Here is an 11,252-nt window from a genome sequence, read left to right as displayed (position 1 = left end):
TATTATAATCTCTCCACTTTAAGCCATCCCCCACTCGGCGATTATTTTTTAAATATGTTACTCGTAGTCAATATTAATTTACATTTAATCTTTCTTAGCATTAGGAGAGTATTACTTTGTACAGGCTCCGAAACAAATCTCCCGAAATTCCTCCCTGATGCTCCCTTCAGGCTGAAAATGCATTGCAGGGTGGCTGCAGTGACTTAATTCTAGTTGGCAGAGCCCTGGCCTCACACTAATTTCATTAGCCTCAAACTCCTGGATTTTGAAAGATCCACTGAATATGATTCCTGTCCTCTGACATGTCACTTACTAAGCAGTTCAGTGTGCATACAGAGGAGAGAGAAAGGACTTGCTCAGCTCTGGCCCACCGGCAGGCAGATGAGAATTCCCAGTCAGAGACACTGTTTACATCTGAGTGGTCATTCTTGCCCGGGTCCTCATTTTCAGGAAGGAAGTTCAATCCAGGCTTTGCTGGCAGCTGCAGCATTTGTTACATCCATTGCTAGCTCCTTGTTCCTTCCTGCCCCCCAGTGCTTAGCATCCCCCATTTCAGTCACTAAGTCTTCCTTCCCCCAGCCTAGAAGCTTACCTCACCATAAATTTTATCTCAAATGATAGGTTTGACACATTCCCCACAGCAACCCACAGGGACTGGGGAAAAGAAAACTCAAATCTCTGGAGAGCTAAGAATTCAACCATTTAGAGGAGTTTCTTTTATACAGGACAGTCTTCATTGAGCTGAACCCTGCAATCCCAGAGAAGAATTCACCTACCCGTTCTTTTCCTCTTTCCCTAAAGTGACTGTGTCTTGAAACAAGGGGTCTGCGTTCCACTATTCTCTCTATTCATTTTGCAGGTTTACAGAGGCTGGGAAACTGGGACTGGACTTACATGCCAGGAGCTTCTAAGATCACACGCAAAAATAAGGCTACTGGAAGAGACTGTTGGAATCTATCTCTGTATATTTGAACATGGCAGTGGTTAACCAGGATGCTCACACCAAGCTTATATCCAGCTTGCAGCACAAGCCACAAGTTGTGCATCCCTCCTACTACCAGCCTCTTCTCAATAAATGCAGGTGAAAACTGGGGGCTCTTTTCCCCAGCTGTTCAATCCAACATGAATAGCTGCAATTTGCAAATTAGAGGAAAATGACAGTGTTTTCTCTGAATGGTTTTGGTCCCAACGCACACTGCTAATGCTGGCATTCCGTTCCTTTCCTTCCCAGCCCAGGGAACGGGGGAACTAAGCATAAGGCAAGCGTTCTCTTTTCTTGCAAGTGCCTCAGATCCACACACCAGAGAAGGAATCAGCTCCCCCTGGAATCTTTTTCAGCAAACACAATCCTTCACCTAGTCTGCAAGCTCTCTCTTGACTTTAAGATTTCACTCTTTTTCCGACAGGCAGGCCCATCTGCAAGCTCCCAAGCTCCAAGTGAAGGCACCAAAATAATTTTTAAAATGTCAAACAGCAAATGTGCCTTCAACCCCCAGAGCTCCAGTAAAAATACTGTGAGTTGCCCCTGTGGTTCTCAGGTGACCTCTGGCCTCATCCTCCCTGCAGCGCTGCCTCCTCAGGTTCTCTAGTTTAAGCTCAGAGGTAAAGGAAGTGCTTCTGGGTTTTGCTTCCAACAACCCAGGCTCTTCCTGAAAGCATTACCTCAAAGTGAAGGCTGCCCAGAAGCACTTTTGGCCTTGCAAACATCTAGAGGTGGCATACTCAACAGGTGCTAGGGATGCTCAGAGGCTCAGAGGGGCCATACCAGGCTGCAGCTTTAGACAGGCACCCCTCCTTCTGGCACAAACACAAACTTCATACCCCTGGGTGCTGATGTAGTGACAGCTTGAATCTCACAAGGAGTCCCCTCCAGAAACCCAACATGCTTCAGGAAAGGCACTTGAGAGGGAGCCGACTTTTTAGCTACGGGGAGCATAAGGGTCAGCCAGAACATCTGGAGAAGGGACTAACTGAGCTTGGGTCCTACCAGGCAGGGAGAGAGCTGTGCATTAGGAAAGGATCACTTCAAGACAGAGATGAACAAAAAACTTGGAGATAGGGGTAGAGAAGGAAAAGAGAGGCAGAAATTGAAAGGGAGAACATAAAAACAGAGAGACAAAAAAAAAAAAAGCAGGGAGAAAGAGACACAAGGAGAGAGACACACAGGAAGAAAGACAGAGAAACAAGAGAACCCATAGTCACGCAGACCCTGAAACTCAATTTCTTCATCCAGAAGCCATCCATCTATACCCAGGGCGGCACAGGAGCCTCGGGGCCGAGGCTGCGGGAGCAGGCGGTGAGAGAGCACTGCAGCACCGCCCACCGCTCAGCGGGCCCGATCCGCCGTCCTCGCATCTTCCGCCGTCCTCGCATTCTTCCGCCGTTGCCCGCCTGCACCCGGAGCTAGAGTACCGCCCGGCCTTGCTCAGCGCACCCTACTGCCTCCCGCCAGGCGCCTTCTTGTCTGGCTCTGAGAATCGTCCTCAAAACCCAGGACTGGGGTTGGGGGCTGCGTTAGAGAGGTCGTGGGAAAGGATGGGCACAGGGTGGGTGCAGACAAAGCGACTGTGTCTCGCAGTTAGCATGAGCTCACCTCCGGGCTCTGAGCTGGCAGGAGTAGAAAGCTGATCGCCCGGCTCCTGCCAGTGGCCGGATCGCAAAGGCAGTTTAGACGGTGCAAACAACTGCCCAGAGCAAATCACCTGGGGGCACGTCTGCGGGTGGCTTCTCCCCGCTTGAGGACAGTCCCCACGCCTTCCGCCCCATGCCCTCGCAGAGACAGGTTACAGGTCGGGAAATCCAACCCGAGCGAAATGGGCAATTCACGTCCAAATGTAGGTGAAGACCTAGCCTTCGGTTTAAGAACTGCCTCCCTAAGCTCTTCTCGAAATTTTCCAAGGCAGCTGCAGCTTGTCGGGCGGCTTGGGGCAGGGAAGCTGGGGAGTTGAGAAATGCCTAGTTTCTAGGCGTCTTCTCATCTTTCATATTCCTTGCGCCTAAGTGGCTCTCACAGGAGCCCGACACTTTTACAAGCCTGTTTTGGAACCATATTTCACTCGAATGCAAACCCATTTAAATCATCGCCTTGTTTTTCGGAGACTGTTTCTTGTCAATGGGGCCATAAATCCAGAATGTCAAGCCGGATGGAGTGGAGCGCGGACAGGGGAGAGATGGAAGGGAAATGAATCAAGCAGGGAAAGTACCTCCTCGGGTGAGGTGGGAGGGATTCGGCAGGATCTCCAGGGTGGAAATGAGCGAAGGCTGACCAGACCCCGCACCCCTGGAGTCCAAGCCAGCCTTCAGGATAAAGAGCGCGGGGAGCTACGGCGCGCTCTACCCCGGAGGGAGCGCCCCCCTACCTGGAAAAGCCTCAGGATGTTGGCTACCATGATGGAGACCGAACTCCCCGAAGCCCCAATCACTCCAACTCCTTTCTCGGGCTTGACGAAAACCGGAGGCTCGCCGTTGGTGCAGCGCACTTCGGAGGTGTCCTTCTGGATGAGCGCCTGGACGAAAGTGAGCGACTGTTCGAGCGCATAAGTGTCCCTGGAACAAGTGTCCAGGATCCGCGCTCCCAGCGTCACGTTGGGCAGCAGGTTGGGATCGCTGTTGATCTGGTCCAGGGCGTAGAGCATCGCTTCCAGCCCGTGGATCCCGTTCTTCCTCTTGATATCGCCGCAGGGCACTCCAATGGGACGCTTCGCGTACACCGGGAACAGCCCCCCGAGGGTGACGTCCCCCTCGATCCGAATGGAGTGCGGGGCGTACATCTCCTGGCCGCGCGCCGCCGCCGCCAGCGCGCACAGAAGCACCTCCAGCACGCAGCAGGGAAACTTCGCCAGAGTCAGGGCGCGGAGCAGCTTCCCCAGCTGGACCATGCTGCTCCCGCGGCTGCGGTGGTGGCGGCGGCACTCGAGGGGACGGTGGCGGGCTCGCCGGAGTCCTGGCCCCTTGGGGTGAGCTCCTCCGGGGAAGCCCAGGGTCTCCTGCGGGCGAGGAGGGTAGGGGCGCCCGGGGAAGGGCAGCCGGCGAGGGTGGGGGGTCCCGCGGCGCCTGCCATCTTGGGGCGCCGTGCGCTCTTGGGTTCCCCGGCCAGCGCGCCGCGCTCGAGCTCGCGCTCGGTGGCTTGCAGCTCGAGCTCTCCAACAGCCCAGCACTGGGGAGAGAGCGAGGATGGCTATCGCTTTAAATGCGCGTTCGGCTCCCTCTCCTCCTCCGCCCACTCCCTCCCACCCTCGCTCGCTCTCAGGCTCTCCCCACCCTTCCCAGCGCCCACCCTCCCCACGGTTTTGCATCATCACGCAGGGAGGGGCTACGTGCTGAGGTAAGGGGGGAGGGAATGGGTGGGCGTCTGTGGGGGGGAGTACCTCCGATTGGGAGTTTCGAGGTCCCCAGGGAATCTGGGGATTGCAGGTCGCAGGCGAAGGCTGAGCTCCTGCTTCGGTCTCACTGTAGAAGCCGCTCGCTCGCCCGCCTGCACCCACACGCGCATTCTAGGCACAGGGTGGCATCAGCCCCGGACAGGGCGGTTCTAGCTGGGGCTGACTGCTTCCAACCCTGAGGTCCGGAGCCGGGACTGTCAGCGCCGGGAGAATGCGAGGTAGTCGAAGGTGATGCCGCCAAGCATGAAGGGTAGTAGGGAGACCCCAGTCTGTACTGCTAATTCGTCTGTGCCAGTTTTTCCTAAGAAAAACACACATACACACAGGAGCCTGATTTATGACCTAAAGAACCTTTACGCAGAGACTTCTCCGGGGCCAGGCACTGGGCTAGCCTGTAGGGAAAGACGCCAACAAGAAATGCTGGGAATGGAAATGCATCTTTGGTCTTCAGGGGTTACCGTGGCCGGAGCCGGATGAAGTAACCCTGGTCTCCAGTAAATCTGTGGCGGATTCGCTCCTTTTCTTCCTTTCATCGCAAGAGATGGAACAACTGAGAACTCTGCAGAGCGCACTTTCTTCTCTGGCGCTGACAGGTGTAAGGCTCCCTCCTACCCATTTCCAGAGATGCTTTTGGGCTGATGTCAGGTTTCCTCGGGCAGGAAATAGCAAGAAAGAGGTGGCAGTAGGAGGAGCAGACAGAAATCTCCCCATCGATCCAGTGATCCATTCTTCTTTTTTTTTTTCTGGCTGAAGATTTGGGGGGTTTGGGGAGTGGAACCAGGATGCCAGAGCAGGTTGTAGTGCAGTTAGGAAACTGTTTTTCAAAGGTGTCCCCTCCTGCAGGTCCAGCCCAAACTTGGCCCATTAAAGCAACAAGTGGCCCTAGTTCCTACACAAGGAAGGGCAATGTATCTGCCCTTGGTGCCCACGTGTACTGCTTATGGTGGTCTCTACTCTTGCTGAGCCTTTCTGTTGGAGGGCAGCGAAACTGTCTTATACAGAATTGAGGGCGCAGAGAAAACCAAAACAAGACTATACTTTCTGTTGTAATGTTAGTGTACTAAAGAAAAATGTCCTTGCACATAAACAACACAACACACACACACACACCTAAAAAGTCAGAAGTTGGTTGTCTCTTCCACCAACCACCTGTCTGACCTTGGCACTTCTGTTCCTGTGCCTGAGTTTTACTTTGCCCATCTGTAAAATGATGAAATTGAATTGAATGTTTTACAGGTTAACTTTTAACTTTCAAATCCTCTGTTGAAATAGGTCATGCACCTTTGGCCATGGTGTTCTTTTTAGACCAATATCCTTTGTTGCTTTATGTGTAGGGCACCCGTTTTTTGATACCCAAAAAACACTCCAAACATTTCCTGGTACAGAGGATTTTATTTTTTTTCTTCTTGACCACCCATTTATCTTCCTTCTAGGGAGAGTCCAGTCCATCATTTTCTTTTCAGACATGCCCCTCCTCCAGGTTTCAATACTTAAGGTTTGAGGAGGAAAAAAACCTTCTGGCTACAGTGTTCAAGGAAGGGAATAGAGGCTAACAAGAGTTATGCAGGGCTAATCCCTGGACTTCTGCTGGAGTAACGAGGTTGATGACATAGGGTTACCACTGTCCAATAGACAATCCGTGCCGGAGTTAAAAGAAAAAGGAGCCTCCTTCCTCTAAATGCTTTATGTATATCTTTTGGACAACGTTACACTATTTGATTTTGTAAAAACATACCATTTTACTGCCATCTTCAAGAAAAGTGATGTAAAAACTATGCGAAGCTACCCCTGTATACAATGTGATCATCAATCCCTCATAGATGTGATGCCCTGCTATATAAGTGCACACCTTGTGCAACCTTATGCTGTGATGCGCCCGCCCCTTCCAGCCAGCCCTGGAGCTGCGAGGGTATAAGCCCGCAGCTGTGCCAGAAGCTCCCACATAAACAGGGAAATATTTGAATCCCATAATGAGAACTACCAGAGAGGAGAAAAGGCAGAGAGAAGAAGGGGTGGGGAAGAGAGAAAGGGACCTGGTTAGAACATGTGAACTCCTGGATCCACATGTGCCTGAAAGATTGCCTCTTTTTTTTCAATTATATAGTATTTTATTTCTGTTGTTTGAAGTCAAAATATCCTCTTGTAACTCACCTATTCTGCTATTCAATACATTGGATCAAAAAGGCTGGAACAAGTGAAATAGATATCCTGGTAAGGCAGCATTAGCTAATTTGGAAAGGGGGAAAGAAGCAAAGCAATAGAAAGGCATCCTTGGGAACACAAATACTGTGATCCTAGTATTTAGGCATCAGTACCTGAGGCTATATTTGATAGAGACTGTATCCTTATTTAGTTTTTAATTTAAGGCTATTTAGTAGGCACTTGGTGCCAAAAAATATATTTGAAGAGCTGTGTTACAAGTAATAACACTTGATTTTTCACCTGCCCATGTGAAGATCTATGTTCTCCTCTTCCATTTCCAGGTCACAGCTTGCAATTGCTCAACAAATAGTTCTTGGCTGACTGTTGAATGTTGCCTTATTCTGTGTTCTCTCTTTGCTCTACTCATTCTCCCCAAACGTCTGGCAGCAATCATTATCTTCTTTTTGTTGCAGTCATCTGTGTGCATGTTTTATTTCCCTTGCTAAGCTGGAAGATCCTTGAGGGTAAGGGGCTAGGTATTATTTATCTTTTTACCTCGGACAATGTTCAGAATGGTGTTTTGTACCTAAGAAGCACTCATGTGTTGAATGAATCAGAATTGGTTTGCCATTCCCCACTGCCTTTATCTCACAATAACAGAAACATAAAGTGAGCAGAGCAGAACCGACGGCAAATAAATTGTCCTCTTAGTCACAGAATGCAGTTTCTAGAACTTAAAGAATAATTAGTAGATTTTGAAATAATTTTGTTTTACAAAAATTTCATAAGATTGAAATACTCTAACCTTCAAGCTCTCGATCAACTCTAAAGGAGGGCTTTAATTGGCTCTTCCTGAGTCAAGTGTTTATTCCTGGGCCGATAACTGGGGCCATTATCATAATAGAAAGTGTGATTTGTTACCAGAGAAAGAGGAAAGTGACGCTGGGCTTGCAAAATATTTCTATCTTCAGCCAGAGTGCATAGGATCTGGAACTTAATTGGTGACGCAGTATTTGTTTGAGATTATATGAATGAAAAATCTTTGTGTAAGAGTGATTAATCTAAAACTTGGCCAGTCATTGTCCTAGTGTCATATTAAATTGCAGGTGAATCTAGTTTTAGGCACAAAGATCATAAATATAAAATGTGTTCCCAGGCTTGGTTCTGTGTAGTCAGTAATCTATACTCACCCACTCAATAATAAAAATGAAAGTTAAGGACTCAGTCCTAACTTACATGCTTAGCATTGTATTTTGCTAGCAATCTCAGTTTTATTTTCTTTGTTCTCCCCTGTCCATCATCTTCTGCAGAAAATAATGTCTCCACTTTCAATTCCCTGTCTATTTAAATCCAATTTGTAATTTATAAAGTTGTCCTCCTTAAGGGCTGCTGCTTCTGCCACAGTAATGTACTCTGGCCATTATTATACTCTTCCATCTTTCATGTAGGTCTCCATCCATAGGTTTTGTTTTCATAGCTTTTTTTTTTTGGCGGTACGCGAGCCTCTCACTGTTGTGGCCTCTCCCAATGCGGGGCATAGGCTCCGGACGCGCAGGCTCAGCGGCCATGGCTCACGGGCCCAGCCGCTCCGCGGCATGTGGCATCTTCCCGGACTGGGGCACGAACCCGTGCCCCCTGCATCGGCGGGGGGACTTTCAACCACTGCGCCACCGGGGAAGCCCTATACTTATGATTTTATATTTGCTTATTTACTTTTGTCTCCCCACTCAGCTCAAGAGAGACTATATTCATCTGTGTTAATCACTGCTGTGTTTCCTGAACATGGCTATAAATCATACTGAAGAATGGTGCCTGAAATTTGGTAAGGGATCAATCAATTTTCTTGGCTGGATGAAGAAATGTGTTCATAAATTAATGAACAGATCTTCGGGGCTTCTGACTTGAGGACTAATGGGAAGAGGATGGCAAATGGTTGGGACAGGGTACTGCAAGAAGTAGTATTTGGAGTACTCTGATAGCTATCCTAACAGATAAGATTGTGTTCATTTAAGTAGTTCTAATGAGAGAGCTGGGAACTAGGGACACACAGCATTAAGATTTTTATAATGCATTCTGCAGAGTTCTTTTTAAGTCTGTACAAATATCATTGAAAATATATGCATACATATACACCTCTGTTACTTTAATTAGTGCCTTACGAGAGCCCCTCAAGGAAGGGGTAGTAGCAACTCTCAGTATCCTTCCTTTATGATGAGCTTAATTTATTCAAAGTTACATCATAATTTATTTGTAACTGTGAAACTAGACTTAGTTATTGAATAGACCCTCCCTAGGAACGTATGACATTAATAAAACCAACAAAACTTTGTTCAGTTTCCAATGATAGACACACTACAGACTCAATTATGGGCCATCCAGTTTAATGAAGGGAAGAAGTGATTGAACAAATATAGAGCAAACAGAATATGAAGTTTTATCCTCCATTAATATTAGTAACGGATAGTGTGGGCTCCAGTGCCTTCAAGATAGCTTGAGACCATCATCTCTGTGTCATGGGCAGGGGGATGTTCAGTCAGGGTGTCTTTCACTGTCACTGAGAAAAATTTCCATAATATATAATGATACCTACTGAAACTGATATGGGGCATTTGGGTAATAAGGAATCCATTAGCATATTTTTCCAGAAGCCTTGACTACAAAATGAAGACAGTAGATTTGCACACTTTCAGCCATGAAGAAGTTGTTTGGATATTCATCCTTATGCCTAATGAAATAAGCTTATTTCATCTCTGCAGCTTCCCATATACCATTTTCCCACCTCTGTTTTATGTTTGGAAAGACTTTTAGAAATTGAAAGTCAAGTTAAAAAGTGAGTGACAACTTAAATGATATATGGAATATTTTGCTGACTTACAAGAGCATGCAGAATTAAATATGACCCAGTTCAAATGTTTATTTTAACGTGTATGTTGAGGGGGCGTTTTCAAGGTGCCAGAAAATGAGAATTCACCTTCCAGTGTGTGTTACCAGTTCTGTTCATTGCACAGAATCATCTTCATAAAACATACTGTTTTCTATGTACCTGGTATATATCTCAATTAGTTTGAAGAATTTCTCAGATACCTCTTAATATGTAGTGCTCCAATTCCAATCTTGCCATGTCCTGTACCAGTGACACAGCACACAGGAGTTTTATTTCTCTTTATTTCTCTGGGTTGTTCAGAACCCAATGAAAGAACAATGGAATGGGATCCAAGAGATCAGGGTTCTTGTCCCAGATTTACCATAAAATAATTGTGTCCTCTTGGGAAAATTATAGTCATTCTAGGTCCCTTTTCTTTACTTTGACAGAGCTGCACTAGATGAGCCCAAATAATATAGCACTCTTTCGGTAGTCGCTTAGATGTTATTGGTATTCTGAAACAAATGACGACAATGACACATGGAGCTGTGCAACATCTCTGTAACTCTGTTGTCTTAGAGTTGCCTCCATTTGACAGATGATAAGATGACTGTGCATAGAAGTAGATGTTTGGAACCAGCGGTTCCAAAGTAAGTGGAGGTAAACCGCAAATTTCCTTCCTTCCTGAAGCTCACTTAGCCAAAACATAGGCTTCTGAATATTAAGCTGTAAAGCATATTATCAGTACATTTTAAAAGAAGCTATTCTTCTAGGATTTCCAATTAATAGCAGGAGGTTTTGAAATTCTTGAAAGATCATCTGATTTTGTGAGATTTGCAGCTCTATTTTCCTGTCAAGCAAGTTGTATTAGTGCCAGACAGTCATCTGAGCTTCTGGATGCTTCTCTGAACCTCTTGAAGTTTTCTTCTTGCTATCTGAAATTCATGCCAGATAAGCCTTTTTCTAGAGCGTATGTACAGACTTGTGTATTTTTATATAGGAAAGCGATGCAGTGAGTCAAGTCGGGGGTTAAGCCCTCATTCTCAGAGTGGTATTGAGCTCCTGGTGAAATATAATCATCATTTCCTCAGAATCGGAAAGCAGTTATCTCAGGTGTATAATCCCATTAACTATTTATACATTTACATATGATACATGTAGTTATTGTACCTACGAGGTGTGTTCTCTTTGGGAAGTACAAAGCTCTTTGAGACATAGGTTGTTCATTTTTTTATTTGCCCACAAATACTGTGACCCTTTGAGCAGGAAGGTCTATATTTTACTAACATCTAGAACCAGCAGTTAACACGGTGTCTAAGATGTAGTCAATAAATATGAAATAGATATATGAACACATTTTTATGTAAGGGCCAGGACATGGACAAATAGAAATTTTTCGTTTTCAGTCACAAAGCAACAACAGACATAAAAATGATACAGACAACAAGTGCTACGGTCATTCAAAGAAGGCATAGAATAGATAGAAGGATCTCCTCTATGGCACAGGGAACTATACTCAATGTTTTGTAATAACATCTGTATGGGGCACCTGCTCCACACCAGGCCCTATGACAGGTGCTTACATACTTTCCCTCTCCCCCATCCTATGGGGAAAGTACCTCTGCTATAGATTTAACATTTGCCTCCCCCAAAATTCATATGTTGAAATCCTAACCCCCAAAGTGATGGTATCAGGAGGTGTGGCATTTGGGAGGTGATAAGGTCATGAGGGTAGAGCCCTCATGAACAAAATTAGTGCCCTCATAAAAGAGACCCCGCAGAGGTCCCTCGACCTTTCTGCCATGGGAGGTTACAGAGAAAACACGCCAACTGTGACCCAGGAAGAGGAGACTCACCGGACTGTG

Source organism: Tursiops truncatus, chromosome 3, assembly GCF_011762595.2.
Source record: "Tursiops truncatus isolate mTurTru1 chromosome 3, mTurTru1.mat.Y, whole genome shotgun sequence".
In the NCBI taxonomy this organism is placed as follows: domain Eukaryota; kingdom Metazoa; phylum Chordata; class Mammalia; order Artiodactyla; family Delphinidae; genus Tursiops; species Tursiops truncatus.
This window is presented reverse-complemented; position numbering follows the sequence as displayed.